Consider the following 17,316-nt stretch of genomic DNA (forward strand, 5'->3'; position numbering starts at 1 on the left):
GGCATCAGCCACTAGTTCTGCAGAAGCTAAAAGTAATACTGATAGAGTTTTGATGGAAATTTTTCCTTTGTGTGTTTAGTTTGGGGATTCCTTTTAAATCATTCATACCAGCAAGTTAGTTCTTCAAGGCCGTTTCTTTGAGATTAAGTGACAGGACTTCTACTACTCTTTTCTTCTTGGAATGCTTCTTGGTATTCTTACGTCAGCCAGAACATTTGTCTCTGTCGCAGATGAGAACAATGACCATAGTTAACAAGCCCAAATCTTCAAAGTCTAAAAAGCCATCTTCAAGGCGGTCTGGCAAATCCAAGAAACCGAGTACTAAAAAACTGATGTCACGCACCGCAAACTGGGGCCGGATACCACCTGCAGAAGATTCAAGCCAAGTCTCTGTGGCCCAAGGATGTGGAGGTGCTATTTATTGTAGATCCTCTGAAAAATCTAAGCCTTTTGCCCAAAGAGATCTAAGTAAGTGTGCGCTTTATCCTGCCTCCGTTTTCTTCAAAACAAAAGTAGAAAGTGGTAGTTCTTGCTTGTTGCACTGATAGAGAACGGGACTACTGTGAATAAAGACTTCCAAAGCGATTCTCCTAAGGCAACTGAAGTGACTGACGTTACAGAAATTAATTTTGATATATTTACAGTCGACAGAGAAATGTGGGGAGCATTTTGTAATGCACTGATTCATCCATATCTTTTCTGTTTTGCAAAGAAAAGTGTTTGATTGTTGCTATTCACAGGTTCCATTATTCACAGGTTTTTGAATGTTAAGATTGCTCAGGAAAAGATCTGATATTTGTAGGGGTACCGTCATTCCTAGTTATTTGTTTTTACATTGTCCTTGCATTTATTACCATATAATTTCAAGTCTAAGTTTGTGGTTGAAGTTATAATAAGGAAAAAAGCATATAATAAGGAAGAAATTAAAATGGTTGACTAAACTTTTTTTTCCCAAAACGTTGTGTTGACCAGCCAATTTGAAGATGGCGGTATTAAAGGTGTCTGCAATAAGTTTTTCTGTTTTGGATTGTAGCTAGTTCCTCTAGGTGCTCCCGCAGAATAGTATTTTTACTATGCCTATATATACTTTATATATTCACTATACCTATATATACTTAATACCTTTCTTAGAAACAAACAAACAAAATCTCTTTTTAAATATAACTTTCTTGCAGTTGTTAATGATGGAATTGCTCCGCCACAAAGGATTCTTTTTCCACCTGAGAAGATACGTATGGATTGGCAAGAAACACAAAGTGTTGGAGTTGGCCTGTACAATCTTGGCAACACGTGTTTTCTTAATGCTACTCTACAGTGTTTGACCTACACCCCCCCACTTGCCAATTACATGCTTTCTCTTGAGCACAGCCAGTCATGTGAGTACTTTCTAACAGTATTTTAAATCTGTTGGATAGCTGTGAAGGTGAAAGAACAGCAGTGATTCTGTGAGACAAACTTACTTGTCTGATTTTACCTGTAGACGCTGGCTTTGAGCATTGTATTAGCAGTGGGCTCGGAATAGCATATGGAGTGCGTTTAATGCACCATGTGTTTTTTTTGTTTGTTTGTTTGTTTGTTTTTTTAAAAGGATCTTTTCTTGCTTCATGGGAATAATGAAGTGCATTGGACAGTAATGCATTTAATGAACATTTGGCATTTGGGCTATTTGGGCTTCCTGCTGCTAGAAAGGCAATAAAATTTAGGATGTTGGCATCATAGGTCTTTAGTCTGCACAGCCGAGGTTCCATAATGCACTACAATAAATGGTCTGTTCGTTGTTGAACCAATTAAAAAAAAAAAAAAAACAAAAAAAACCTAGAAAGCAATATGAGCTGTTATGAACACGACTAGATTTTTTTGTGGGACTGTATTAAAATCTAGACTGATTTTGTCCTAAATAAAATGTTGTACTATAAAGTAAATGTTGTACTAAACCTGTATGCTTTTTAGGCTGGTATCTTTGTATCGATACCTAGAAATTTAACTGTTTTCTTCCTGTATATAGAAATCGTTTCAGTTGAGAATCCTGTTGAAAAAAGGAGGGCAGAAGTACTATTACATACATTACTGTAATTTTTCCTTTCTCCCAAAGGACTCGTAGCTCTGTATCATGAAGCTCACCTGACAGCACTGTGCTGAAAATAACCCACGTTCTCTTAATGCTGTATCATCAAGGTCAAATATTCTTTCCTCATACATTTTGCAACCTGTGGAGTTCACATTCCTGTCAGCCTTTACAAACGTGACTTTGCAGTAGTCTTTTAGATTTCTCATCACAAAATGCACTTGAATACAGGCTTAATGGATATTTTTATTCTATAAAGTTGTGTGAAATGAAATGTTAGGAGACTGTTGGGACAAGGAGAGTGGATATTGTATCTATAGTTTAAATGTTACTTATATGTTTGTTTGTAGTTATGTCTGTTTCGCTAGACTGGGATGCTTTCTTCTTTCACTCTTCAGGTCGTGAACAAGATTTTTGCATGATGTGCACGATGGAGACTCACATTAACCAGGCCCTGCGTTGCACTGTTGATGCCATCGAGCCTACGCGTGTTATCAATAATCTCAGTCGTAAGTGGCTTCAGATGTGTTTCTTTTTCAGCATCTTGTAATCTTCAAATAATTATTTGATGTGTATAAATGGTTTTAACACTGTAAAGAAGAGAGATTTTAGAAACAGGAGAATTACTTCATTTTTAAATGAGGTGAATACTATCATCTTCTTATTTAGGAATAGGACAACATTTCCGTTTTGGCAGTCAAGAAGACGCACACGAGTTCTTGCGCTATACTGTTGATGCTATGCAGGAAGCGTGCTTGAATGGAAGCACCAAGTAAGCATAAACAAATTCACTTTTATACGTTCTCTAGCACCTTTTAGGCCTTTATTTACTATCAAAACTGAAAGTCTAGGTCATCCTTGGTTTTCATAAAACTCTTTGAAGAGTTAACTGTGTGCCTTAAATCTTCTGAGGTCTGATTATAATTTATTTCCAGATTGGACAGATCTTCTCAAGCTACCACCATCATTCATCAAATATTTGGAGGATTTCTAAGATCAAGAGGTACTTTTAAAAATATTCCTGTCCTTAGAACTGATCTGTGTCTTTTGTCGGTAGTAAAGCAGTCTGTAGTTTGTCTGAAGTAGTATCTATCGACAACTTGAATGTGGACAGTTAGTCTCCTTCACGTGTTGTTAAGCATTTATATTTTGCTTCCAGTGAAGTGCTTGAATTGCAAAGCAGTTTCGGATACGTATGAGGCATTTCTTGATATCACTTTGGATGTAAAGGTAGGAGGTTTTGTAAATATAATTCATGATGTTTAAGTACATGTATAACTTTCTAAATTAAACTTGTTTAACTTAAAAAACCAAACCACGTACAATGTTAAAATATAAGAGCTTGGTGGTGGTTAGAAAGTGGATTGGACTTTGTCCTTCTGTGGAACCCCTGTAAATAGTCTCCACGTCTGCATTGGGTTTAAGGGGAAAGAATTTTATTGCTGTGCAAAGTATAATACTGTCACACTTCTTTGTTGTTCTACCTCAATATACGTCTAATTGTTAGACTGTTGGATTTGTTGCCAGTATTGATGACAAAGCACACTATAGATGCTGTCTGCGTTACTGGAAAATGATTTGTTTCAAAGTAGAATGACTTCCAGGTGAGGTAAACGCTGAGCATGCTCTTTCTGCCTCCTTCTTGACAGTGCTCATAGCAGATCGCTTAAGTATGTGTTAGTCAGGTTCTCTTATAAACTCCTAGTGCGTCTCTGGAATTTTGAATTTACAGTGACTTTACGCTCTTCTCTCTCGCTCCTCTAGGCGGTTTCATCTGTTACCAGAGCTCTAGAACTATTTGTGAAACCTGAAGAGCTGGATGGAGAGAATTGCTATAAATGTAGCGAGTAAGATTATTACTAATTATGTCTTAATACTAGATATTAGTTTTATATATTACATGACTTAGAGCGTAAGTTATCCTTTAACTTCATTTAGAAATAAGGAGACGCAGCATTGTTGTTGTTGTTGTTGCTTCATTTTCTAGTAGTGGTGAGCTGAAGCAAGGAGCTATGGAGAATGATTTGGAGTGGAAGGCAGCAGCAGGTTCCTACAGGTCCTAGCGTTCACTGTGAAACAAAGTTAGATTGAGTGTCAGGGAATGTGAGCTGGCTCTGTGGTAATGAATGTTAGCAGCCTGTGCTGGCTCACTAAACAGCGTCTTGCACAGCTCTTGAACTGTGAAACCTGTCGATGTGGACTAATGTCCGAAATGAGCTCCCTTAAGCCTAACCCGTGCACAGGGAAAGCCTGTTGAGTTCAGGCGCTCTCTGTGCTGATCAATATGTAAGATGTTTCTACGTATGTGAGAAACAATTGAATATTTGCATAAGATGGTTTGGCAAAACAAGCTGTTAGTCAAACATCCCCTCAGAAAAGCACAGAGTGCCCGGCTCAGTTCTGTAGAATTCATGCCTGACCCCTCTAAATGAAAAATGCAGTATCCACTTCTTGTTGTTGGATACTAAGGAAATTAGGGTGTCGAATCAAGAGCGTCCAATAGGTTATTAAAGCAATTTAATCCCAGGTTCGTCTTGGCCTGCGGATCCTAGAAAGCAACATGCAGCGTATTCAGGATTCTCATAAGTGATGTCTGAGGAAGAGAAAGAACTGTAATAGCACCTCACATCTGAATTGCATGGTCCTTCCTTAATGTGCTCTTTGAGGTGTGATCGGTTCAGTCACACTTAAAGCCAGAATTTTCCGTCTTTTTGTGAGTTTAAAAGGAAAGGCCTTGCACATGTACAGTACTTTTTCCATTGCTGATAACTGTTATTAGTCTTATATATAACTCATTTTTACTATTTTTTGTTTATATTTTATAACTCCCTGGTAATACGCTTTCGTGAGAGATTCCTGTTCCCGCTATGCTCTGAGTTGTTGGTAAAACTTACCTTCTTCTCTGTATTAACAAACGTGACATGCAGTGCATGGGTTTATGAAAAGAAAAAACCAAACATATGATGCAAGTAAATATCATTCAAATAGCATAAGCATGCATGAGACATTAAAACGAGTTTGTTTTGGGGGCAAAAAAGATGATGCTTTCAAACACTTGTCTCTGCTTGTTTTTAAGGTGTAAAAAGATGGTTCCTGCATCCAAGAGATTTACCATACACCGTTCTTCCAACGTTCTCACAATATCACTGAAAAGATTTGCAGATTTCACAGGTGGAAAGATCAACAAGGTATATTTCCCGCTGTAATGCAACTTTGTCATCATGTAATGGGACATCCCCCAAAGCTGAAAGTTGTTAATATTTTCAGACAATAATTGTAGACTAACGACTACGGCTTATTCTTTCTCTTAATATCAGTAAAGTTCCTGCTTGACAAGAAGCATATACTTTCCTCTGAGAAGGCTAATTCATCAGAAAACAGTTGTCTGCAACTTCTAGTATTAAACGTTGCTTATGGGAAGACTTATTTTTAGTGAATCAAGAGATATATTCATATAATTCCAGTCTCTGTTTTTTGGAAGTGTTTTTCTCTGGCTAGTCCGCGAAGTACTCTGATATAATTTTTCTATCTTCTTGGTCTCTCTTTAGGAAGTAAAATATCCTGAGTATTTGGACCTCCGAGCCTACATGTCTCAATCAAGTGGAGAACCACTCATCTATGCCTTATATGCGGTGCTGGTGCATCATGGTATCAACTGTCGCTCAGGACACTATGTATGCTACATAAAGGTAGAAGTCAGCATCATTTCTAACAGGGTAAAGGTTGTGCTGGCAAACCAGTTCAAGTGTTACTAGTAGTACTGTTTCTAGGGAAAAAGATTTCATTATATGTTTATTTGACACGTGTGTATTTTATTGCTATCTGTGATTTCATTTGGAAAACATGCAATTCATCTGAAGATATCGTTGTCTTTATTTGCAGGCTGGTAATGGACTTTGGTATCAGATGAATGATGCAAAAGTAGTCCGTACTGACATTAAAAGAGTTCTTGGTCAGCAAGCTTACTTACTTTTTTATATCAGGTAATAACAAGTATTCAAATGTGTTCAGAAGAGATTTACTCTCCTGTTATTGATACTTTTCTTTTTGCAAGTGTTTTTCTTTCTCTCCCAGGAAAAGATGATTATTTCTCTAATTCAGTTCTGTCTAACCTGAAATTCTCTGTCATTTATTATCTTTTGTTGCTTGGCCTTAAACTGCAGCACTTGTGTAAATTGCTGTATATGTGTTATCTGTAGCTGGCTAATTTAGAGAAGGAGAGAAATGAAGGCCATCTGTGGTGTAAGAATGAATTATTGCTCTGAAAGTGATAGTCATAGTAGGAAGACTGTTACCTACTTTTCAGTTTGTAGTCTTGGCTAAGTCTTCTGTAGAGAAGGCTTCCATATCGTATGAACTGTTCCTATAAAATTATAGGATGGGATTTAATCCAAGAGTAGGCCGAAAGAAAAACTAAACTGAGATCACTGCTCTTTTCTGAAGGCGCTATGATTTGACGCTCGGAGAACGTGCTTTTTACTTAGCAGCACCGTCTTATCCCTGTTCATTCCCCCCTGGTCAGCGGGGGGCTAACAGTAAGCAGGCTGGATTTCTGGGACCACGACTTCCTCCTCATATGATTAAGGTAATTTAGGGAAGCGGGAGGGCAGATAATGGCACCAAACGGACAGTGGGTTTGGGGTTTGGTGTGGGGTTTTTTGTTTGGTTTTTGGCATCTTTGTTTTGTTTTCCTTCCCACGCTGCAGCTGTCTTCACAGCCCTCATGCTACAGCCAGAGTCATTCAAACAGTGGTTACTGCTGAATTGCGCAGCCATGCGACTCCATTGTTTATACCTCCTAGACAGCTTTGTAAAGCACAGAGAGCTACGCTCTTTGACAATTTAAGTAGAGTGTACTAATCCTCGAATCATTTAAAAGAGGACTTGTTTTTCCTATCGACGTCACTTTAGCTAAGACAGGGAAACCAAATTGTCTTATTCCTGAGCACCAGAACAATTATTCCAGGCTTTTTGGGGTATGTTTAAAGGGGAAACTAAATATATTTGGGAATAGCTTTAGGCAATGTTAAGTTGTTTGGATGGTTTTCAAAAATGATGTTAATTTGATATCAATATGCAGTAAACCAAAAGCAGGAATTAAATACACTTATGGGACTTGCATTTATCTTTTAAGGGCAGTGTTTTTTGCTTTTTAGGTGTTAAGACCATTTGTAGAAATACTTAGTAGGAGAATGACATGTTTAAAAATGTTAAATGGAGTGTTTCCATTAACCCGTCTTGCAATTTCTTCTTTTTAAATACAGAATTCAAGTCGTTTAAATGGAAATGGATCCATAAAAGAGGATGCAAATACCACTGGTGTCACCCTAAAAAGGCCATCTTCAGCACCACCAATGGCCTGTGTTCAAGAACAGGCGATTACCAGGCCTTCAATTACTGATACGTCAAAAAACCAGAAGATCACCATCAGTATTCACAATAAATTGCCTGCTCGTCAGACTGTGTCACAGCCTGACTGTCTTAGCAGTGCTGTGGAGGATGAAGATCTCTACAAGGCTGTTCCTTCATCCACAATCACAAATTCGGTAAAGCAAATGAAGCAAATACAAATACAAAAAAAAAAAAAAAAGAGTTTCTGCTGAAATTTTTGTGGAGCCAAAGGTGAATGGAAATCCTAAACTCAGCTCTGATAACACAGTCCCTTACGGTGCAGAATCTTCAGGAAAATCTGAGGAGGAGTCAAAGGGCTTATTTAAAAGGAATTGCAATGCAATGTGGAATTTTGGTTGGAAAGGTAGTCCGTACATCGCAGAATTCCCATTCTTCCTGTCAGAATGCTGATGAAGGAAGATCCCAGCATGAGCTGCCAAACACTGATTCACTGAATGGTGCTATTAGTTTAGTTCATGAATCTAAAGAAAACGGACTGAAACTTGATGATTCCACTTGCCAAGTTGAACCTGTTAAACCTTGTGAGATGTTCTTTTCTAAAACAAACGGATTGCTTGAAACATAGTAGTTTGCTCCATCGAGAATTTCTCACCCACGATGTATTCGGGAGTGTTTATCATGTTCCTAATTCAGGCGAAATGCTGAGAAAACACAGCACAAATTTGATCGTAACCCTTTGTGATATTATGCCATTAGAATTTGCAGAGCTGAGCTGACATTAGAACTTGTCAGCTTAAGCTGAGCTGAGATAAAAATTCTTAAGTTTCATAAAGTAGATTTTGGGAGGTGAGTTGGCGTTATCTTTGAAGTGTAGATAATGCATACAACACAAAGCGATCTTGCTTAGCATTTAATGTAGAAATTCTGAGAAGACTAGTCCTCAGCACAAATGGTATTTTTTCTGTCTGCTGACTTGTGCGTTTTAGTTGCAGATGCCTGGAGCTATGCCTCCAGTCCCTCGAGAAGTCATCATGGAATCCCTCACGGCCAGCCAGCTGAACAGCTTGTCAGAGGAAAGAAGGTAAAATGAGCACAGTCTGATTAAGACAAGATTTTGTGGAAGTTCATTGCGGTTTTATCTGTCTACTAATACTATTTAATGGAAGGATTTAAATCAGTAGAATTCCGTACTGTATGGCCAGTGTTGCGAACAGAACTAATGATCGACACTGTGCATAGCACTCTGATGCAGGCTGGTGCCTCGCGGAGAACTTGTGTTTCTTCATAGAATGTTTTTCCGTTTTTCTCCATTATCTGGAGAAACATTGGCTGTTCCCCCGTCGCCCCCACCCCTTTTTTCTCAGAGCAGCAGGTGGAGGGAGACGGAAACGTGTTTTTATTTTGTGCAGTGTCCCGGGACCTCCGAAATCTACTGAGAATGATGAATACCTTGAACAGTACCAATGTGATGACCGTGGAGACAAGGAGAAACCAAGAAGATCAAAAGAACATGAACTGATTTCAGAAGAAAATGTTTTCTACATCAAAGAGTCTTCTGAGACTGGTGAGAAATTGCGGCAAACTTCCCCTCTAAAGTCTGACAGTGAATGTAGTTCTAAAAACCTTTCCTCCTTAGCTATTACAGATAGATGCCAAGATACAAAGGACGAGACTAAAAAATCTGACAAAGAGCGTTACCAGAGAAAGAGGGAACATTCTCCTACTGAAGAGAAGGAGAGTCAAAAAGATGGTCATTCCAGCAAGAGAAGGTGCTCTCGGAGTGTGGAAGTTGTTAAGCAAAAGCGTCACAAGCAGGAGTATTGGGAGGGAAGCAGGTACAGATCTTCCCATAGTGAAAGGAACAGCCCTGATAATGGCAGAAGACCAGTAAAATATTCAAAGTACAGATCTCGAAGCAGAGGAAGATCAGAACAAGATAGCGCTAGATATTACCATTCCAAAGGGGAAAGAAGTTGGAGCAGAGAAAGATACTATCAAGATGAACCACGGAAATGGGAAAAATGTAGCTATTACAAGGATTACTATTCACCTCATGCAGCAGGAGACAGTAGAGAGAGAAAGTTCTCTCACGGTGATAAAGACTTTGACAAATTGACTCAGACTTACTCCAGCAGGTCACATAAGCGTTATCATTACAAAAGCAGATGGCCTCACGGTTCCCTCTTGAGAGAGGAAGATGTACATCACTTTAGCACACCCAGAGCAGACTCACATCGTTGCTCAGTAGCTCAGCAACATTCTGGAAAACATTCGCGTGAGAGACATGCACTTCCACCTGTGTCAGCTCATTTGGAGAACTGTCGCCAGAAAAAGGCAAAAGAAGGAAACAGAAAAAGACAATATACTCGTGCAGAAGGTAGTGAAAGTGAAATAGAAAGGCAACGCAGAAAGGTAGAAAAGGAGGTTTTAGGTGGTGAAAACATGAAAAAATATAAGAAGTTCTAGAAGAAAAAGAAGTCTGAAGATAAACAGGGAGAGAAGGATTCCAAGTAAGCAGGGATTCCAGCCTAATCAGCATTTTTTTTCCTAATTCTTTTCTGGGTGCTTCTCATGTTTTGTTTTTTTTTTCATAGTTTCTGAGTTATTTAGATAGCATAATCTGGCTGGGGATCATGACTGGGGATCATTAGGTTGATCAGTGAAGACAGGAAAGGTATTGCTGAATTGTGTCAGAGCACTAGCTTTGGACCACGTAGTTCGAATCACATCTGCACACCATTCTGGATTAGGTTAAAATATTTTTTTTTTTTTACTTGCACATATTCCAGAGCTAACCATTGTTAATGATCTGTGTACCAACCAGGACCTATGGTCCTTCAATCTGAGGGCTTAAGTTTGCTGCATCTAAAGGAAGTTACATGTGCACAAAGTACCACAAAATAGCTGACATGCGGCAAATCATCGCCTGTGGTAAAATAAATAAAGTTTCCTGTATGCAACAAGTGCCACATCTTTTTTTCTCTTTTTAACTTGCATGTTTCTTTCAGACTTTATGATTTGTATTTCTCTGCGCTCCACTTTGACAATGCCAATCGCAAGCGTAACAAAAAGAAGAAAAAGGAGAAACATCAGGAAAGTGAAAGGCTTCTTGGAACACTTAGATCCTCGTTTCCAGAAGAAAACCCGGGAGAAGAAGGAAGAATCCCATCCTCCAGATGGCTCTTTATGAGAGCAATGCAGAAGTGAGGGCAGTAAACAACCTCACAAGGAAGGGAAGCCTTCCAGTGCAGGTGAAAGGAAGAAACATCGCATCCAGCGAGTATATTAAAGGTAAGCGGCTGCAGCATGTTTATGGGATTCCTTTTAGATTAATCTAGAGATTATCTAAAACAGTCTTTAAATGCTTGATGACTGAACAGTCTGCTGGATATTAAAATATGTTTTGAAAAATATGTTTCAAATGTTGTTTTTTCAGCTGTGTGGGGAGAACAAATACAGTGGCTATGAATATTTTGGCTATTATTCAGAACAGCATGTGGAGGGATATGTAAACTATGTAATATGTAAAAATATGTACTATGTAAAAATCCTGCTTTTTTTCTCCTTTTTGTTTTTTTTTTTTGTCTTTTTCTTTTTTTCCCTGCTATTATAGGTTTAAGAATATAGAGGAATGCGCTGATGGAAGCCATGTAAAGAGTCTCCAAATTTGCATTGGGTTTAAGCGGAAAGAATTTTATGTCTGCACAAATTATGATACTGTCAAAACTTCTTTGTTGTTCTACCTCAATATACATCTAATTGTTAGACTGCTGGATTTGTTGCCAGTATTGATGACAAAGCACACTATAGATGCTGTCTGCGTTACTGGAAAATGATTTGTTTCAAAGTAAAATGACTTCCAGGTGAGGTAAACGCTGAGCATGCTCTTTCTGCCTCCTTCTTGACAGTGCTCATAGTAGATCGCTTAAGTATGTATTAGTCAGGTTCTCTTATAAACTCCTAGTGCGTCTCTGGAATTTTGAATTTACAGTGACTTTACGCTCTTCTCTCTCGCTCCTCTAGGCGGTTTCATCTGTTACCAGAGCTCTAGAACGATTTGTGAAACCTGAAGAGCTGGATGGAGAGAATTGCTACAAATGTAGCGAGTGAGATTATTAACTAATTATGTCTTAATGCTAGATATTAGTTTTATGTATTGCATGACTTAGAGCATAAGTTATCTTTTAACTTCATTTAGAAATAAGGAGACGCAGCTTCGTTGTTGTTGTTGTTGCTTCATTTTGTTTAAACAACTGGTGCACGGAAATAATCCCAAACTTGAAAACGTTACATCTGTTTTGGAAATCTAAGAAGAGTGGCTATTAGCTGATATTGGACTTTTCTCGTAGCATTGTCTGCACCATGGCTTGTCAAGCTTCCTAGGCGTGTAGCTGCATGCTGAAATATTCATATTGGCAGAAGTGAAAAGACATGCCCAGTAAGTAGTGGTGAGCTGAAGCAAGGAGCTGTGGAGAATGATTTGGAGTGGAAGGCAGCAGCAGGTTGCTGCAGGTCCTAGCGTTCACTGTGAAACAAAGTTAGATTGAGTGTCAGGGAATGTGAGCTGGCTCTGTGGTAATGAATGTTAGCAGCCTGTGCTGGCTCACTAAACAGCGTCTTGCACAGCTCTTGAACTGTGAAACCTGTCGATGTGGACTAATGTCCGAAATGAGCTCCCTTAAGCCTAACCCGTGCACAGGGAAAGCCTGTTGAGTTCAGGCGCTCTCTGTGCTGATCAATATGTAAGATGTTTCTACGTATGTGAGAAACAATTGAACATTTGCATAAGATGGTTTGGCAAAACAAGCTGTTAGTCAAACATCCCCTCAGAAAAGCACAGAGTGCCCGGCTCAGTTCTGTAGGATTCATGCCTGACCCCTCTAAATGAAAAATGCAGTATCCACTTCTTGTTGTTGGATACTAAGGAAATTAAGGTGTCGAATCAAGAGCGTCCAATAGGTTATTAAAGCAATTTAATCCCAGGTTCGTCTTAGCCTGCGGATCCTAGAAAGCAACATGCAGCGTATTCAGGATTCTCATAAGTGATGTCTGAGGAAGAGAAAGAACTGTAATAGCACCTCACATCTGAATTGCATGGTCCTTCCTTAACGTGCTCTTTGAGGTGTGATCGGTTCAGTCACACTTAAAGCCAGAATTTTCTGTCTTTTTGTGAGCTTAAAAGGAAAGGCCTTGCACATGTACAGTACTTTTTCCATTGCTGATAACTGTTATTAGTCTTATATATAACTCATTTTTACTATTTTTTGTTTATATTTTATAACTCCCTGGTAATACGCTTTCGTGAGAGATTCCTGTTCCCGCTATGCTCTGAGTTGTTGGTAAAACTTACCTTCTTCTCTGTATTAACAAACGTGACATGCAGTGCATGGGTTTATGAAAAGAAAAAACCAAACACATGATGCAAGTAAATATCATTCAAATAGCATAAGCATGCGTGAGACATTAAAAGGAGTTTGTTTTGGGGGCGAAAAAGAAGATGCTTTCAAACACTTGTCTCTGCTTGTTTTTAAGGTGTAAAAAGATGGTTCCTGCATCCAAGAGATTTACCATACACCGTTCTTCCAACGTTCTCACAATATCACTGAAAAGATTTGCAGATTTCACAGGTGGAAAGATCAACAAGGTATATTAAGAATATACCTTAAGAATATAGAGAAATGGTCTGCTTTTATTTTCATTTTCTCTTTTTTTCATTTTTCTCTTAATATCAGTAAAGTTCCTGCTTGACAAGAAGCATATACTTTCCTCTGAGAAGGCTAATTCATCAGGAAACAGTTGTCTGCAACTTCTAGTATTAAACATTGCTTATGGGAAGACTTATTTTTAGTGAATCAAGAAATATATTCATATAATTCCAGTCTCTGTTTTTTGGAAGTGTTTTTCTCTGGCTAGTCCGCGAAGTACTCTGATATAATTTTTCAATCTTCTTGGTCTCTCTTTAGGAGGTAAAATATCCTGAGTATTTGGACCTCCGAGCCTACATGTCTCAGTCAAGTGGAGAACCACTCCTCTACGCCTTATATGCGGTGCTGGTGCATCATGGAATCAACTGTCGCACAGGACACTATGTATGCTACATGAAGGTAGAAGTCAACATCATTTCTAACAGGGTAAAAGGTTGTGCTGGCAAACCAGTTCAAGTGTTACTAGTAGTACTGTTTCTAGGCAAAAAGATTTTCTGAAATAACCCCAAACTTGAAAATGGGATCTTGTATAAAATCTTAAGCTGTGATTGACTCTCTGCTTAAGAGAGGCCAAACGTGTACCTACTGAGAAGCTAGGTGATAAGTGTTTTTGTACACTTATAAGTGGTCATTTTGTAAAGAGACTGCTGAAAAATCTGAACAGTGCTGCTGCAGAACTCTGAATGGGGGGCTAGCAACTGTCTTAACTGATCTGGAATCTTGAGTTTACTTTTCAGTGGACAGGAGGAGAGTCTCTCAAGGCAAACAGAGAGAGAAATAACACCCGATACTCATGTCAACATAAATTTATGCTCAGAGTGTAGGTGTAGGAACAGCATCGGTATGTATATGGAACATCGGGAGAGGAAACTATATCGGTATTTACAGCTTTTCTACTTCCTTGTCAGAGAGACGTTGTCTCCAAATTAGAAATTGATGTATTTTGAATAAGGGCTGGTGGATCGGATTTATTCTTACTAGTGTTAATATTTGCTCTTGATTAGTACTTAATATCTGGTAACGCATCAATCAATCGTCAAAAATAAACTTAAAAATGTGTAAGGCTTATCTCGTTGGTCGATACAAAGACCAAGGTCTTTTCTCTTTTCTCTTTTTTTTTTTTTTTCCCAGTATTGTTTTTCTGTTTTCCTTCTCACTGCAGTCTTGATTTTGTTTCTTGTCCCTTAAGTATGTTTTCAATGTGTTGTTGAAACATTTTCCCTTTCAATGCAAAAAAAGGAGCTGTCACTGGTGTCTGCAAGTTGAAGACTGGAGCTTATCTGAAAATCACTGAGCCCAAGAGCTGTCACCTTAGTCTTCCAATAGGACAAGGATGTCTTCGTTTTCTCAGTTAAATGCATTTTTCAGGTTTGTGTATTATTTTCTCAGGAATGGAAAGTGTGCGCACAATTTGCCAGTTGTGGGACTAGGAGTTCTCTTATTTCCTGTGCTTTGTTTAACCTGTCTTAAGTTTAATGGATAGCAATCAAGGTGTACTAGAAATCTGAAAACACTTTATGCTTTGTTCTCTCAGTCATTTTGGTATAACAAACTAGCTTATGGTTTAAACCCTCCATTAGGTTAGCATTTTCCCTAAACGTAACAAGTCCCTGTGTGCTACAGGAAGACAGTAACAAAAAATTAAGTATAGATATTCATCCTGCCATTATTCAGCTTCTGCCTATGGACAGACAATTACACTTATTTAAAGCGGTATCCTCTTGAAACCTAATCAGCATGTTAGAAAGCACTTAGTTATCGGCTTTTGTCCTGGAGGGCTGAGGTTTGTTTTGTTTTGTTTTACATTCAGCATTTCCTTTTCTAGCTTCCATTCCCCTGTTGTTTTGCATGAGGAAAACATGCAGCTTTACAAAGTAGAACGGAAAGAGATGCTTTTCAGTCTAACTTTTCAGTTTTTTGTAGGAGTTTTAAATGTGGTAGGTGCAAAACAGCATAAGTACTGCTGCCAAAGTTATATTCAAACAAGTATTTCTTGGAGAAGCAGAAGAAGCCCAGGGAGAAATAAATTTACAAACATGCTCTTCATGCTCTCCTTTCCCAAGATTTCTCTGAGATATATCCCATAGTCTGTGGGTTTTGAGGTATGTGGTTCCCAGGAGTGAAAAGGAGGGCCAAACAGCTCTCCTCTCGGATCTCCACGTGCCAGGGCTTTAGTGTACTGCCACTTATGGCTCCGCTTTTCACCTGGAAAAAGCGACCTCATGCTGTAAACTGAGGAGCCCTGCAATTGTTCTACTTGGTTTTTTTTTGTTTTTTTTTTTTTTCCCCTGCTCGTATAGGCTTAGAAATGTGCTGATGAAACAATAAAAAAGCCAGCTTGGTACATCTCCTTACAAAAAAATAAGTACAAACTTGAGCTCCTGATCGGCTTCATGCTGAACTCTGTGCTGTTCTTGTCGTAATCTTGGTCTCTCAGTAGATAATATGGTTTAATTACGAATAGAATCATGTGATGAAGAAGATCTCACACTGCAACAAATTCAGCATCTCAAATGAAATTTTACATTTTCCGTGATTTTCTTTCTGAGCAGAAGTGTGTAGTATTAAATATATATATATATATATCTGTGATGAAGCCACGGTCGCAGTTACTCAGATATCTTAATAAGCACTTGCAGGAAGATAAATTGCTGCATCTTTTAGCATTATTTAATTGTAGGGTTAGAGACATGTTGATTCAACAGTGCTGTAAAGTTTCTAAGAGGTCACTTTGAAAAATACCAGCTAAATTACTGGCAAGACTGCACCCGTTCTTAAAAACAAACAACCCCCCCAAATCATCTGTTTTCCTCTTACAGGTAACTGAAGTAATCCCCGAAGAAGACAGTTCACTATCCAAAGGCAAGTTTTATTTTTAAACATTTTCTACATTTTATACCTAGCCACAACTTAACAACCAGTTAACGGTCGGTGACAATCCTGTTCAGTGTTGAAAATGTCATTCTGGCATAGGAAACAAAGGACTTCATCTTCTTGCTTTACAGCTGAATGTCTTCTACATAATGTTTGGAGAAGTGAAATCTTGCTAGAGGTTTTCAAAAATTCTGCCCGGTTTGGATGATGAAGTAAATTGCCATAGTCAGTAGATTCTGGCACTGACAAGTTCCTTCAAGCTAAAGAGGGAGTGCGATTGTTGCAAAGCATGACTGTGTTTTGAGACAGGGACGACCACAAGTTTTAATCTTAAAATACGACATGGAGGGGAGGCTGGTTGTTCACACATTCTTGCAAACATTAATACAATCTGTCCCATTATCAAGAACAAAATTAGGGACTGAACGGAGGTCTTTCAAATACCAGTGTTGCAAAAATAGACTTTTTATGCTACTAATGTCAAAAGAATCCTGATTGTACTAAACTGTGTCTCTTCTAGCTGATAAATCAGGAATAGCACAGAAGAAAATGCGTCTGCTCTAATGCTCTTTGGGCTTCGGTGAATTCTCTGGCCAGCAGATGGCGAACTCGCTTATTCTAAACCAGTCAAAAGTATAGGGAGAAAGTAAATGTCTTGCACACATTACACAAGTCCAGGGCATTGGGATCACTGGGCTACATGAGTGAAAGAGATGTACCCCAACAGTACCCCACTTAGATACGCTGCTTGCAACATAAGCAGGATGGGAGGGCTGTGCAAAGCAATTTTGGTAAATTGAGGAATTCATGTATTTCATCAAGCCTAAAGATACTAATTAGTTTCATGTGGGGGAAGGTCAGTCTTTCAAAGAAAAGAAAAAACATCTCTTAAGCAGGATTTTCTGAATGGTGGAATCTAATCTGAAAAAAGGCCACTTCAGCAGGTTATTTATTTATTTATTTATTTCTTACTGTATTGAACCTCTCAAGTAAGCTAGGAGCAGACTAGGAACAACTGAGGACTTGTTAGAGTGTGCCTTTTCACCTGGACTCATGTTACTTTGAATAAATTAACAAGGATAGCTAGTGATAATTTGTGATTTAAGGAAATTCCAGATACGTGAGAGAAAGAGCAGCGTTAAAGCAGTTAAATTCCTGCTCTCTCTAATAAGTGCTCTCTCTAGCCAGTTTCTGAACGCTTCTGTTCTGTGGCTAGGATTTGGTCAGCTTGACCACAAGATCACTAGTAAAACAAGGATGCCGTCCAGTCAAACCTTCAAATGAATGCAACTTACCTAAGGTCTACCGTTTGCTATCAAA

General features: G+C 38.6%; 1 pseudogene across 1 annotated transcript; it reads left to right on the top strand.

Moving 5' to 3' along the window:
- Positions 1-239: 239 nt before the first annotated feature.
- Positions 240-11,186, top strand: LOC308196963 (ubiquitin carboxyl-terminal hydrolase 42-like; annotated as a pseudogene). Its single transcript has 15 exons — positions 240-468; positions 1,176-1,376; positions 2,464-2,574; positions 2,735-2,837; positions 3,001-3,068; positions 3,225-3,295; positions 3,830-3,912; positions 5,142-5,253; positions 5,614-5,754; positions 5,948-6,048; positions 6,509-6,650; positions 7,330-8,039; positions 8,410-8,498; positions 8,827-9,927; positions 10,426-11,186. The product of its transcript is annotated as a ubiquitin carboxyl-terminal hydrolase 42-like (transcript).
- The last annotated feature ends 6,130 nt before the right edge of the window (positions 11,187-17,316 follow it).

This window comes from Anser brachyrhynchus (genome assembly GCF_964034855.1).
Source record: "Anser brachyrhynchus genome assembly, chromosome: 6".
Lineage (NCBI taxonomy): Eukaryota > Metazoa > Chordata > Aves > Anseriformes > Anatidae > Anser > Anser brachyrhynchus.